This window comes from Micropterus salmoides, unplaced genomic scaffold (assembly GCF_014851395.1).
Source record: "Micropterus salmoides isolate LMB-PRFRI ecotype aquatic unplaced genomic scaffold, ASM1485139v1 Ms_hic_scaffold_20, whole genome shotgun sequence".
Lineage (NCBI taxonomy): Eukaryota > Metazoa > Chordata > Actinopteri > Centrarchiformes > Centrarchidae > Micropterus > Micropterus salmoides.
In genome coordinates this window covers 23,902,367-23,914,536 of record NW_024041151.1, presented here as the reverse complement: position 1 = coordinate 23,914,536, position 12,170 = coordinate 23,902,367, and the positions used below count along the sequence as shown (strand labels likewise).

Genomic DNA, 12,170 nt, shown 5'->3' with positions numbered 1-12,170 from the left:
ATATGTGGGGATTATAAACTCACAGTGAACCAGGTCACTAAACTGGAGGAGTACCCGTTGCCGAGGATGGAGGACCTGTTTGCGACACTGTCTGGAGGAAAACTGTTCACCAAGCTTGACATGAACCACACTTACCAGCAGCTGCTGATGGACGAGGATTCAAAGGAGTACGTCACATTAAATACGCACAAGGGATTACTCAAGTATAATCGCCTGGTGTTCGGAGTGGCATCCAGCCCTGCAAATTTTTCAAAGGACATTGGACAGTTTGTTACAGGGAATCCTGCACGTAGCTGTGTATTTGGATGATATTTTGATCACAGGAGCTACAGAGGTAGAGCATGGTCCTAACCTAGAACGGGTGCTACAAAGGCTCTCAGATGCAGGGTTGAGGTTGAAACGCAGCAAGTGTGTGTTTATGGCACCAAGTGTAACCTGTAATCTGGGACTTGAAATCACAGCTGAGGGGCTCTGTCCAGTGGAGGACAAGGTGCTGGCTATCAAGGAGGCCCCTAGCCCAAGAGTGTTACTGAACTTTGATCCTTCTTGGGGATGGTGAATTATTATGGCAAGTTTCTGCCTGACCTCTCAAAGGTATTAGCCCCGCTGTACAAGCTGTTGCACGCAGATACAAAGTGGCAGTGGGATAAAGAGCAGGAGGAGCAAAGCTGCTGGTGCATTATAATCTAGGCAAGGAGATCTCATTTGATGCCTCATCTTATGGGGTGGGGGCAGTGCTCTCACATGTAATGGAGGACGGTTCAGAGAAGCCTATTACCTTTACTTCCCGTACACTGACATCTGCAAGAGGGCCTGGCCATTGTTTTTGCAATGAAACGTTTTCACCAGTACCTCTATGGTCGTGTGTTCAAAATCTATACTGACCATAAGCCCCTGATAAGCCTGTTTGGTGAGAACAGATGCATCCCACCCTTAGCCTCAGCCAGGATACAACGGTGGGTGCTTATGTCTACGTGAGAAATTTCAGCTGTAGTACAAATTAGCCCTGGCTACCTGGACTGATACTGAGGCAGAGCGGTCCTGGTTCTTTTTTTGTGGAGTTGGGGGATGGACGTGTGTTTCGCAGACATCAGGATCTTGTGCGCCTGCGTCATGATGCAGGTGCGGAAAAAGTCAGTGCCCATGACGTGCCCACGGGCAAAGAGTCAGTGGTGGATGCAGGTCTACCAGTGGCCACACCAGAGCCAACGGAGGAGGTGGCTGTGCCCTCTACAAAGGCTGAGCATGCACACATGGGCACACAGGCCCCTCTGGTGACACCAACACCTGATCCACCCAAAGCACTTGGGTTAGGAGTACCTGTGGGATCACAACGCACTAGGAAACTGCCTGATAGACTGAGCATTTAGCTACACAGTTTCCCTTTTATTAAACAAAATGCTGAAATGCCATGTTACGTTCAAATGGGGACAGAAATAAACTAACCGATACCAATTTAGTACTTCATTCGATACCTTGCATAAAATGTCACCTGTTGAAGCCATAGTAGTTGATTTTTAGCCTAGTATTATTTTTTACTGTTGTTATGGACAAGCAAGGTTATCTATCTTATTTTTTTCTTGTTTCAAAAAACTGTTACATGAAAGTATTGGGAAATTGTATCAGATCCTCCTCATCCTAATTAGGTCATCCTGACAGGTATTATTAGCCTATATGGCTAATTTGTTTTATATTTGAATGAGAGAGGAGGAGTGAAATAGTTTAGTTACAAAATGAGTTATGGCGAACAAATTTATAGTAATATTTTGATGCATGTGTTGAAAGTAAAGAACGAAAAATTATTTTGTTAACTTTGGATCAATAAACTGAATTGAAACCTCCTCAAAACACGACATTCACAAGTATAAAACGAGTAAGGAGTCTGTTTAAATAACTCACTTAACTACACTAAAGACACAAACAGAGGAAAAGAGGCTGCACGCCCAGCCAGTCAAACCATCTACATCTGAAGCAGCCGCAGCTGCAGTCGGAGGCTCTGTCAGCTGAACGCTGCATTCTTTCTTTTGGTGTGTTGCTTGGCTGCCATACAATACAGTAAATGCCATACAGTAAAACCATACAAATAGTATTTTTTCCCCCATAATCTGGTTGCAAAAAGTACTGGTTTGATTGGAGATATTTACATTCTATACATTCTCAATACTGGGCTGTTTCGGTCGATACCACAAAGGTATCGAGTAGCAATACCCATCCCTAGTCATTTCTGATGCTTTCAGACAGCGTGACAAAGCGTAGTTATTTGACTCTAAAGGTACCCTTCAGTTTCCATATAAAATGCCACAAAGGAGATGAACATGCATGCAGTAACTAACCCCTGTGATGGTTAGGGTAAGGGGCTTCGGGTCTGTCAATGCCGTTCAGCATTCAGCCCTGGTTGACGTTTTCAGGTGTGCCCCCAACAGTCAAAGTTTTAAGTGCAAAACCTCAACAACTTCTTGATGGATTGGCATAAGGTTTGATACACAGGCATCAGTGGTTCCCAAACAATTAATTAATATGGATTTTGACGATTGCCTAACCTCCAGTGCCATTATGAGGACATCATTTTATTTGAGCCGAGCTGAATTGTCTTAACAACTACTGGTATTTTCCCCCTAGCGTTATGTGGAATAGCCCACATTTTTCGAATTCATTTATACGGTGGCCGGGAAGTGCAAAGCAACATTACAAAGACTGAAACACTTTTGCAAAGCTTGAGACAAAGTTACATTTTGGAAAACATTTTACCCTACCATAAAACACAATTACATGGGCGAAACACTTTTACCAAGGGCAAAACATTTTTACCAAGGACAAAACAAATTTACATTTTAGAATACAAATTAGCAAGACGCAAAACACTTTTACTCGTCCCGAAACAAATTTACAAACGATCGATCCCTCACGGAAAGGGAATGTACCACATACCGGAAGTGACGAGTGAACGCGGGTAATAGGTGTTGTTGGTGAGCGCGGTTAATTCGTGTTTTCAATGTGGTGAATATGGCGTGAATATGAAGCATATAGGAATTTAAGTTTTTGGTGACCGAACATGGACTGCGACCGAGGGATGTTTTGCCCGTTTTGTGGTAAACACATGAGCAGCTTAACCCGGTTTTGCTTTACGTGCGGTCGGTGTTTGGAGTTTTTAAAGGACGCGAACCAGACGGAAACACAGGGGACTTCTCGACAGCCGGACAGTGCTAAGCAAAGTAAGTGTAGCATAATGCTAGCTATCTGAGGACATATGGACAAAATTGGGTAGTAATGCTAATGATTTTTCGAGCGGCTTCTAACCTTTTACAGTCTCTATGCTTCTAACTTTCTATTTTGAAACGGAACTCTATCCATTTCAGCAGAACAACCATGCCCATCATACAAACAGTTCATGGAGTATAGAAGCTCGAAGTCAAAAGAAAGACAGTCTTTTAACTATGGGCCAAAAGGAAGATCTAGGCCTAAAGAAAGAAAAAACGTCCAGGTAAGTTGTACTGACCGTCCTATAAAATTTTGCAATGTTCTATATGTATTTGTGTGTGTGTGGATTTTACCTATACATGAATTATATCTTTGTTATATTACTAGATAAACGTAGGATTGATGGGGCCACATGGAACTGACGGAACTGATTTAAAACCTCTAAGAGGGAAAACACTCCCGTTATTTACAGACCCAGAGATAGCAGCACCTGATCTACTGAAACAAGCTGTCCAGAAAATGAGAACATTTAACAAGGACATGCACGAAGGACCTTATGTCCTTTTGTATCCAGACTGCTCAGAGGTGGTCCATGTGCCTGGGTCAGAAAGGCCATTTAAATTGGCAGAATATAAAAAGGAAATAGGAAAGGCATATTCCAGGATTACTTTTTTCATTTGCCTAGAAAAGCACTTTAAAAGAGGTTAGTGGATCTCATAATTCAATATTTTTAAATATTCAAATACTCTGCTGAAGGATAAATAATGGTTGTTTGATTTAATTTTTTCAGAGTACGATACCTCAGATTCTGATTCTGAAATTGTCATCACAACAAGGAGCAGAGCTGAATTCAATCGAGCTGACACTTTGGTACATCTGTTAGTTCTTTTTTAAACCAATTATGTATGTTTGTATTTATTCATTTTCATATCATTTATTAGATTTATTGGATTTTAAGCATAACATCAATATCCTGATCAATATTTTAGTGAAAAAGGCTTGTTTTGATTATTTTGCCGTTACTATTAAACAGTAACACAGACAACCATTCAGCATTGATATACTGTGTTGTAATGTAAAAAAATGATGTAAGCTGATCATTTTATCCGTTTCCTCTCAGGTTTTTGAACCACAAAATCGAAGTACTCCCAAATACAAACTGGAAGATGAAAGGTAGGTGTTGCACACTTGGACACAAAGGAACTTTCAGGCTTGCATGGGTTGAAATTATTTATTTACATCTTGACACAGACACATTATACATACATTTATATTTCTGCACATAAGCTCAACGTTGCTACATGCTATCAGCCGTTTCTGTAACTGACTGAGGTGCCCCCTCGCTGCATACCAAGAGTACCCACAGCTGCCTGTGTGAGCTTTACTTTTAACATCACAGAATAAACCTACTGAAATACAGTTGCTCTTGCAGGTGAATAAACACAAATGACACAAATTAACCAAACCATTAAAAAAACACACGAGAATGAAGTGGGGGGTATCCACTGTCCCACATCATTTTCGTTTCTACAAAGGTACTATAGGCCTTTATTTAATTATAACTCTGAAACTTGCAATACAAGTACTGTAATAGTTAAAAATAGTAGTTTGAGCTTTCTCTTATTTTATACCTTTTCCATTCAAAAAGAAACTCAAACAAACTCAGATTTGAGTTCATGAAGCGCTCCTATCCACATGTTCTTAAGAAATAATTTATCTTAAATTATTTGAGTTGTTGATGTGATCAGAGAATTAGCTCGGATGAACTTGAAACAGAAAACGCCATATGTATGCGATTTATAACGAAATAATGTTGTTGTTTTTTTTGTATAAATCTTTTTGTTCCCTCCCTCTACTACTACATGTTACTCAAAACTGCCTTATAGCTTTTATCATGGAGCTAATCATTGTAATATGTTTTATCATGTTTCAGAGATGCACCAGGACAATCATCAACAATTCAGCCAGGACAGGTTATAAGGCAGACTGTGGCAGCATGACATTTCTTGCTTTCAGTGTTGTTGTTTAAGACATTTTAATCTGTTTTTCAGATAGTAATATCTGATGCTGAGGATCTGGATCCACCTGAAACAAATCCAGAAAAACCGTCTTGCTACAGGTAAGTAAAAAAAAAAAGAAGATAAAGACATAATTTAAATTTATTTAACTGATTACATGGGATTTTTGTTTGTAAGATGTTTTAACATTGAAATGGTAATTTCCCAACAGTAAATACACAGACCTGTTTTCACCAAATGTTGAGCAAGAAGACGAAGAGCCGGTTGCTGTCAATGTGACGAATTTTCAACACACAGCAATGTAATATGACAGCTTTTGACTATAGCACTCCAGTTTTTTCACTGTACAATAGTTCTGGTATATCCACAAATGAAGTCACTTTTTGTCATTACAGGGAGGAGACGGGCATTACATTACCTGACATCGTGGCAAACCTGTCACTTCCTATTGATCACAAAAAAGTCAGCCGGTTCAACATCTCAAGGGCTAACTTTTGGGATGGGGCAGTCAGAGGTTTCAAGCGTACAACCTATTCTGAAACCTGTGACATGCTGGTGAAATTTACTGATGATACTGGTGTTCTGGAAGAGGGAATTGACACTGGTGGTCCAAGACGAGAGTTTTTGACTCTACTGATGAAACACCTAAAAGACCGGCCCATTTTTGATGGACCAGAAGGACATCGGTTCAGTTGTGCATGGAGGTCCAGGGCCCCATTTCCTGTCGGAAGATCTTGTACATTATCTTGCAGGCCAGCCTTCATTCAAAGCAACAAATAACTTAATAACTGATGAAGAAATAGGGAAAGCTTTGCAAGAGGTGAGAGTAGCATAAGGCTAGGGTATGGTAGTGCAGAATTTTACATAGTACCTGCAGTGTTTTGAGACAATGTTTACTTTCTATATCGCGTGCAGAATTTAATTAATTAATTTATTAGTTTTTAATAGTGTAAGATTACACCATGCTATGTATGTCATTAAAAAATAGGCAAGGAGATACAGTGCACACAGTTATTGACAGGGGTGTTTATGCCCATTGTCACGTCTTTCAGATTGAGAATGCTGCTTCATTGGATGCTCTGCAAGAATGTATGATGAGACACAGCACAATGTTACAGACAGCAGGTTGTCTGAGACATGTGGCTACTGTGGAAGAAAAGAAAGAAATCGTGTCAGACTACCTCCAATGGTATATTATTGACCGCAACTCATCTGTAATTGAAAGGTAAGATGATATTTGTAGTGATGATTTTCTTTTTTTTATGAATTTATATACAAATTTTCTAGTTTGAAATGCCTCATGGTCCCCATCTTTGGTTTATGCAGGCATGTATATCTGTTATCAATTTGTCACTGTGACAGAATTTGTACCTTAGTGTATTTCAACTGATATGTGATGTTCCTTCATTCTGTCAAACTACAGTGCCTTCATTAAGTCTTCTCACCTTTTATAGATGTAATTTAAAATATATATTAATCCTTTTCCTCATCAATCTACACAATACATCATAATGACAAAGCAAAAACAGAAATTAGATCTCAAGATTCTCCTCCTGACTAATTCTTCCATAGAGGAAAATCAGTCCAGTTACTCATTAAAGTGATCTGAATCTATTTCTGACCCCAGTTCTCATAGAGATCATGACATGCAAAGATGTTTTAGTATCTCTTGTGTGTGTCCCTGAAAATCAGATATAAAGAGTGTGGTGATGTTGATGGGTGTGTAAAGCTGTAGCTTCATACACGAGGAATCCAGGCAGGAATTACTTCCAAAGGTGCTTAACCCTAAAACAGTCTTTTTTTTTGGGGCATAAGAATGATTTTTTTTCATCAAATCCTTATCACTTATGACAGCCTGGTCTGTCTTGAGTCTGCTGGTCACATGATGTTTTTTCAAATTTTTTGTGATCAATTAGTCAGCCTGACCTAAATAAAACATGGCTGCCAGTGGTGCAGAACAATCAAATTTTAGAAATAGTAAATATATATATTAAACTAACTTTTCTCCTGGGGAAATTTTTTAAAATAATGCTGACACTAATTGTAAACATTGTATTAAGGTGCTGAAGGAGAAATTAAAATTAAGTAATATGTTGTTCATGTTGTTATTTAGTAGTTGTTATTTATGTTTTGAAATGTATGTGACTCCTGAGTCACGTTGCCTGTTTAGGGTATAAAAAAGGAATTAATCTATCTCTATTTAAAATGCACTATTCAAACTTAAATGATTGTAATTCAACAATGCTATGGAATATAGACCTAAGTTTGGTCTTGTTTTAACGAAAACAGTGAAAGTATGAAAATGTTATGGAAGTTTAAACTTGCATTAAATCAAATATACTATTTTTTTTTCCCCCCCATTTTTTATAGAATATGTATTTAAAAAATATTTATTACAATAAAATCAAAGCCATATATATAACAAAGTTGTGTTCCAAATTGAAGTTGAAAAAATAGCCACCGGGTGAATAATTGTATGCACTCTGCCATAACAAATTAATAAAGTTATGTCGAAATATCACTTTTGTCACAAAATATGTAACCTTGAGACTTAGACCTTTCTGACAATGTCTTTTGTCAAGATAAAAAAAGGTTTTGATCATAAATTATGAAACATGACGATGCCCAAAAGGGGAGGAGCCCATTAAAAGAATTTAGAATACCGATTCTATAGTTACGCAACGTCCAATTTCAAAATGGGTTTCACAGGCTGTCTCGAGTTCGTAAGCTTTCGAATGATCTATCATTTGTCAACATTAGATCTGGTGTAAACATGCAGTAACAGTCAACAGATTAATGACTTGGTCCTTTTCCTGAGTCAGGCAAGGTGACTCAGGAGTCAACTCATAAAATCCAAAAATATATCTAATTGTTTTTTAATTCTTTTGGATATGTTTTATTTAAGTCCAGATGATATAAAAAATTACTAGAAATTATTTTTTGCTTAGCATTTTCCACTCTTGCCTGTATGTTCATTAACTTGTGTGAATGTGATATTTAAGTTTTTAATTTTTATCAAATTTGCTACAATTTCTAAAAACCTAATTTTGCTTTGTCATGATGATGTATTGTGTGTGTAGAGTGAGGAGGAAAAAGATTGATATTACTATTTGAAATTGATTATATAATGCAACAAAGTTTTGAAAATGTGCAAGGGGTGTGTAGACTTTCTGAAGGCATCGTATGAGTGCTCAAGCCACCCAGCTGTCTGTCATTCCAGTCTTTTGTTTCTGTGTTATACTCAGTTTGTAACAATTAACATTTAATGTGCAACGCAAAAATAGGGTTTCTTAAATTAATTTAACATAATTTTTTCCCCCAAATGTATGTTTAAGGTGGATATTAATTGTAGAGAAGAGAATATTTAATAGTTTTCTTTAGATAATTTAAATTCAATTGGCCCTACACAGCAGTGAAATGTTTTTGTTCACTCTGTAGATTCAGAGATGGTCTTTCAACCCTGGAGTTTTTGAATGCACTACAGCAACACCCTACTTTGCTGGCCCCTGTCCTGTACCACTCTGAAAGTCGAATCACTGCTTCTGAACTTGAGAGACTCTTCAAAACTGACCTCAGTCCTTCGGGGAGTAATCGAAGACTTAAAGAAAGTCAAACCATGGCCTACTGGGCAGACTATCTCCTTGATTGTGAAGGTTTGTTAGTTCATTTTTTGTATAACTAGTTAAGAAAACACATGGCAATGATGTATCTGAATTGTTTTTTTCTTTGCAGAAGACCAGGCTGCTGTGTCTGTGGAAGATGTTTTGATGTTTGCTACTGGGCTGTCCTCACTTCCCCCATCTGGCTTGGAACCACTGCCACAAATAGAGTTCCTGGATGACTCTGTGTTCCCAATGGCAAATACATGTTCAAACACTTTGAAATTACCACTCCTAGACTCATACACTTTGTTTAAGTCACAAATGGACTTTGGAATTCAAAATAGTCCAGGATTTGGCTGTTTCTAAGCTATACGATGGATGACCCCTAGAGTTAAGACTCTGAAACGCATGACCAGCGTGAGCCTACGTGTGACGTACAACAGAAGCGCTGCGTTGTTACACTACGCAAACTCACTCGAGGCACAGCGAAGGAAATTAATAGTTGAATGAAGTCGTTATTTTTGTTTGTTTTTGCGCACAAAAAGTATTCTCGTCGCTTGATAAACTTAAGATTGAGTCACTGTAGTCACTCGGACTATTTTAATTATATCTAATAACTTTTCTGGGCCAGCAAGTTTCGATCCCTTAGAAGCCTATGGAGGAGTGATCCAGCTCTCAGATTTAATCAAAAATATCTTAATTTGTGTTACGAAGATGAACGAAATTCTTATGGATTTGGAACAAGATGAGGGAGAGTAATTACTGACAGCATTTTCATTTTGGGGGAACTATCCCTTTAAAAGTGCAGTTGCCAAGTTGTTTTTATAATGTTACAGTATGTGAGCAGATTGTTCTTTTCTCAGTTAACATTTTGAAAATGTTTTAGATCCATGACTCTCAAACTGGGATCTCTTTGTGAATCACTTGTTTTAGATAAAGAAACAAGAAAATTTATTGTTTCTTTACTACAAAGTGTAATAAATGCTCATTACTATTTTTGACTCATTTGATTAATTTACTTCACACTTAAAAACAATTAAGCTTTGAGTGACAGATTCATAAATATTGTGTTCAGACAGGCAGCAGTGTTTCACCACTTCAAAAAAAACCTTTTTGATCATTTCATAGCTGAGCCATTTCTTTTAGTTTCATATACAGTTCTGATGCAGACTCCCAGTTCTCCGGCTTCTGTATCTTATTGTGTTCCATGGCAAAGTCCAAGTATTCCTGCATGTTTGGGTCCCCACAAGGAGTCATTGACAGGCTGGCCTCAGGAAGGGCATCCAGTTCAGCCTGTTCCACTTGAAATCCGCAGTCTCTGGAGCCAAACCTATGTTAAATAGAGAACATAATTGCAGTTCTTTTCATCTAAGTTAAAACATTATATTAATATTATGATCTGTTTATTACCTGTGTGGTAAGTAGTAGAGTTCATTGGGCATTCCTCCTGGACATGCTGCTGTTCTGGAAGGGCGAATCCTGTGACTGTTCCACAGTCTCACACACTCATCCAGGTCCTTCTGAATAACATCACCAAAGCAATATCTCAATAGGCACTGATGCTCATGACTCCCGTTGAAGTATCCAGCATCTCTAAGGTCTGCAAATAACTCCATCCAGAACTGAGACCTATAGAAATGGATAAAAATGTTTACTTATACTATCAAGTATATACACATATGTTTGAATAATGAAATCAAAGGTTAGTTGTAAAGAAATGTATGGTCTGTGAATCTTTTGGCCATTCAATTTTCTTTTCAGGAACAACTACTTTTCCTGACGGGCAGGACTTGCTTTACATTTTTTATAGATCTTTATTGTGCTCGTTTTTCATTACTCGTTCCCAAGAAGAAAACCCGAAAGACCAAAGATTCAATGACCCTATATGAAGACAACTCACCTTCCCTTTCTAAATATAGACCACCAGACTCAATACGCTGGTTATTTACAGATGAGCCGTACATGTGGCTGGACGCTCCAGAGTAGTAGTCACTGTGATGGTGGCGTAGGGTACATTGAATTGCAGCCATTATGCCGTTCTCAGTGCCGCAATCAGTCCTCAGTCTCATGGGGATGACACCGAGGTTTCGCACACATGACTTGAAATATTGAGCAATCACTGTTGGGTTATTATTTGTTGGTCCACATTCAAGCCACAATACTTTACGTGAAAATCCATCTATGCATCCCGAAATGGCCAAACCGAATGGCTTAAGTTTGTCGTAACCATCTGCGTGCCACATATAGTTAGGTCCCATTGAGTGATAGGTTCTTCTTGTAAACCTTCTGCGTACTCTGCTCTCACACCCTCGGGGATTGAGCTCCCAGAGGAAATTCATCACATCATCTCTCTTCACTCGAAGATTGTACTTTTGTTTAAGTACCTGCCACATCGTGCGGTAGCCAAATAGTTGTCCAGGTCCACGAAGTTCAGATCTGATTGCGTTACTCACGGCGTTTGGAGAGGAATAATCCTTTCTGCGGTACATCCCGGCTTCGTTCAGTTTACTTTTAAGCGTCCTCAAGCTGATGTTTACACCGTGTAGACTTGACATCATGTCCACGATTACAGCGTACGAGTGGCCCTCGTTAAAATACTGAACGCAATGATGCAGTCCCTCGGTCGCAGTCCATGTTCGGTCACCAAAAACTTAAATTCCTATATGCTTCATATTCACGCCATATTCTCCACATTGAAAACACGAATTAACCGCGCTCACCAACACACCTATTACCCGCGTTCACTCGTCACTTCCGGTATGTGGTACATTCCCTTTCCGTGAGGGATCGATCGTTTGTAAATTTGTTTCGGGACGAGTAAAAGTGTTTTGCGTCTTGCTAATTTGTATTCTAAAATGTAAATTTGTTTTGTCCTTGGTAAAGTGTTTCGCCCATGTAATTGTGTTTTATGGTAGGGTAAAAATGTTTTCCAAAATGTAACTTTGTCTCAAGCTTTGCAAAAGTGTTTCAGTCTTTGTAATGTTGCTTTGCACTTCCCGGCCACCGTACATTTACCATTCATTTATCAAAATTTTAATTTAATTAATGAAACTCCCATCAGCCTCAGCTATACTGTTGTGGCTATGTTAAATAACAATGTTAGCATGCTAATATGCTAAACTAAGATGCTGCTGTGATCTGCTAAACATCAGCATTCTAATATTTACATTGTGAACATGTAACATGCTGATGTCAGCATTTTGCTTAAAGCACTGCTGTGTCTCAGTAAAGACTCACAGAGTAACAAGCTTGGCTGTAGAGTTTTTGTTAATAGGGCGTCTACATTTTCTAATAAATGGGTGTATTCACACCTTTCACACCTTGTTTGGTTCAATTTAATCAAACTCAGGGT

The 12,170-nt window shown here is 38.5% G+C and overlaps 1 long non-coding RNA gene and 1 pseudogene across 1 annotated transcript; one reads left to right on the top strand and one right to left on the bottom strand.

Annotated features, from left to right (window-relative positions):
• The first annotated feature begins 2,830 nt into the window (after positions 1-2,830).
• On the top strand, positions 2,831-9,292 carry LOC119914963 (annotated as a pseudogene).
• A 737-nt stretch (positions 9,293-10,029) lies between these two features.
• LOC119914092 lies at positions 10,030-10,744 on the bottom strand. The gene is made up of 3 exons (XR_005446726.1): positions 10,719-10,744; positions 10,229-10,447; positions 10,030-10,148 (listed from the first exon to the last, which is right to left on the bottom strand). It is a non-coding gene; the product is annotated as an uncharacterized LOC119914092 (long non-coding RNA).
• Between the last annotated feature and the right edge of the window lie 1,426 nt (positions 10,745-12,170).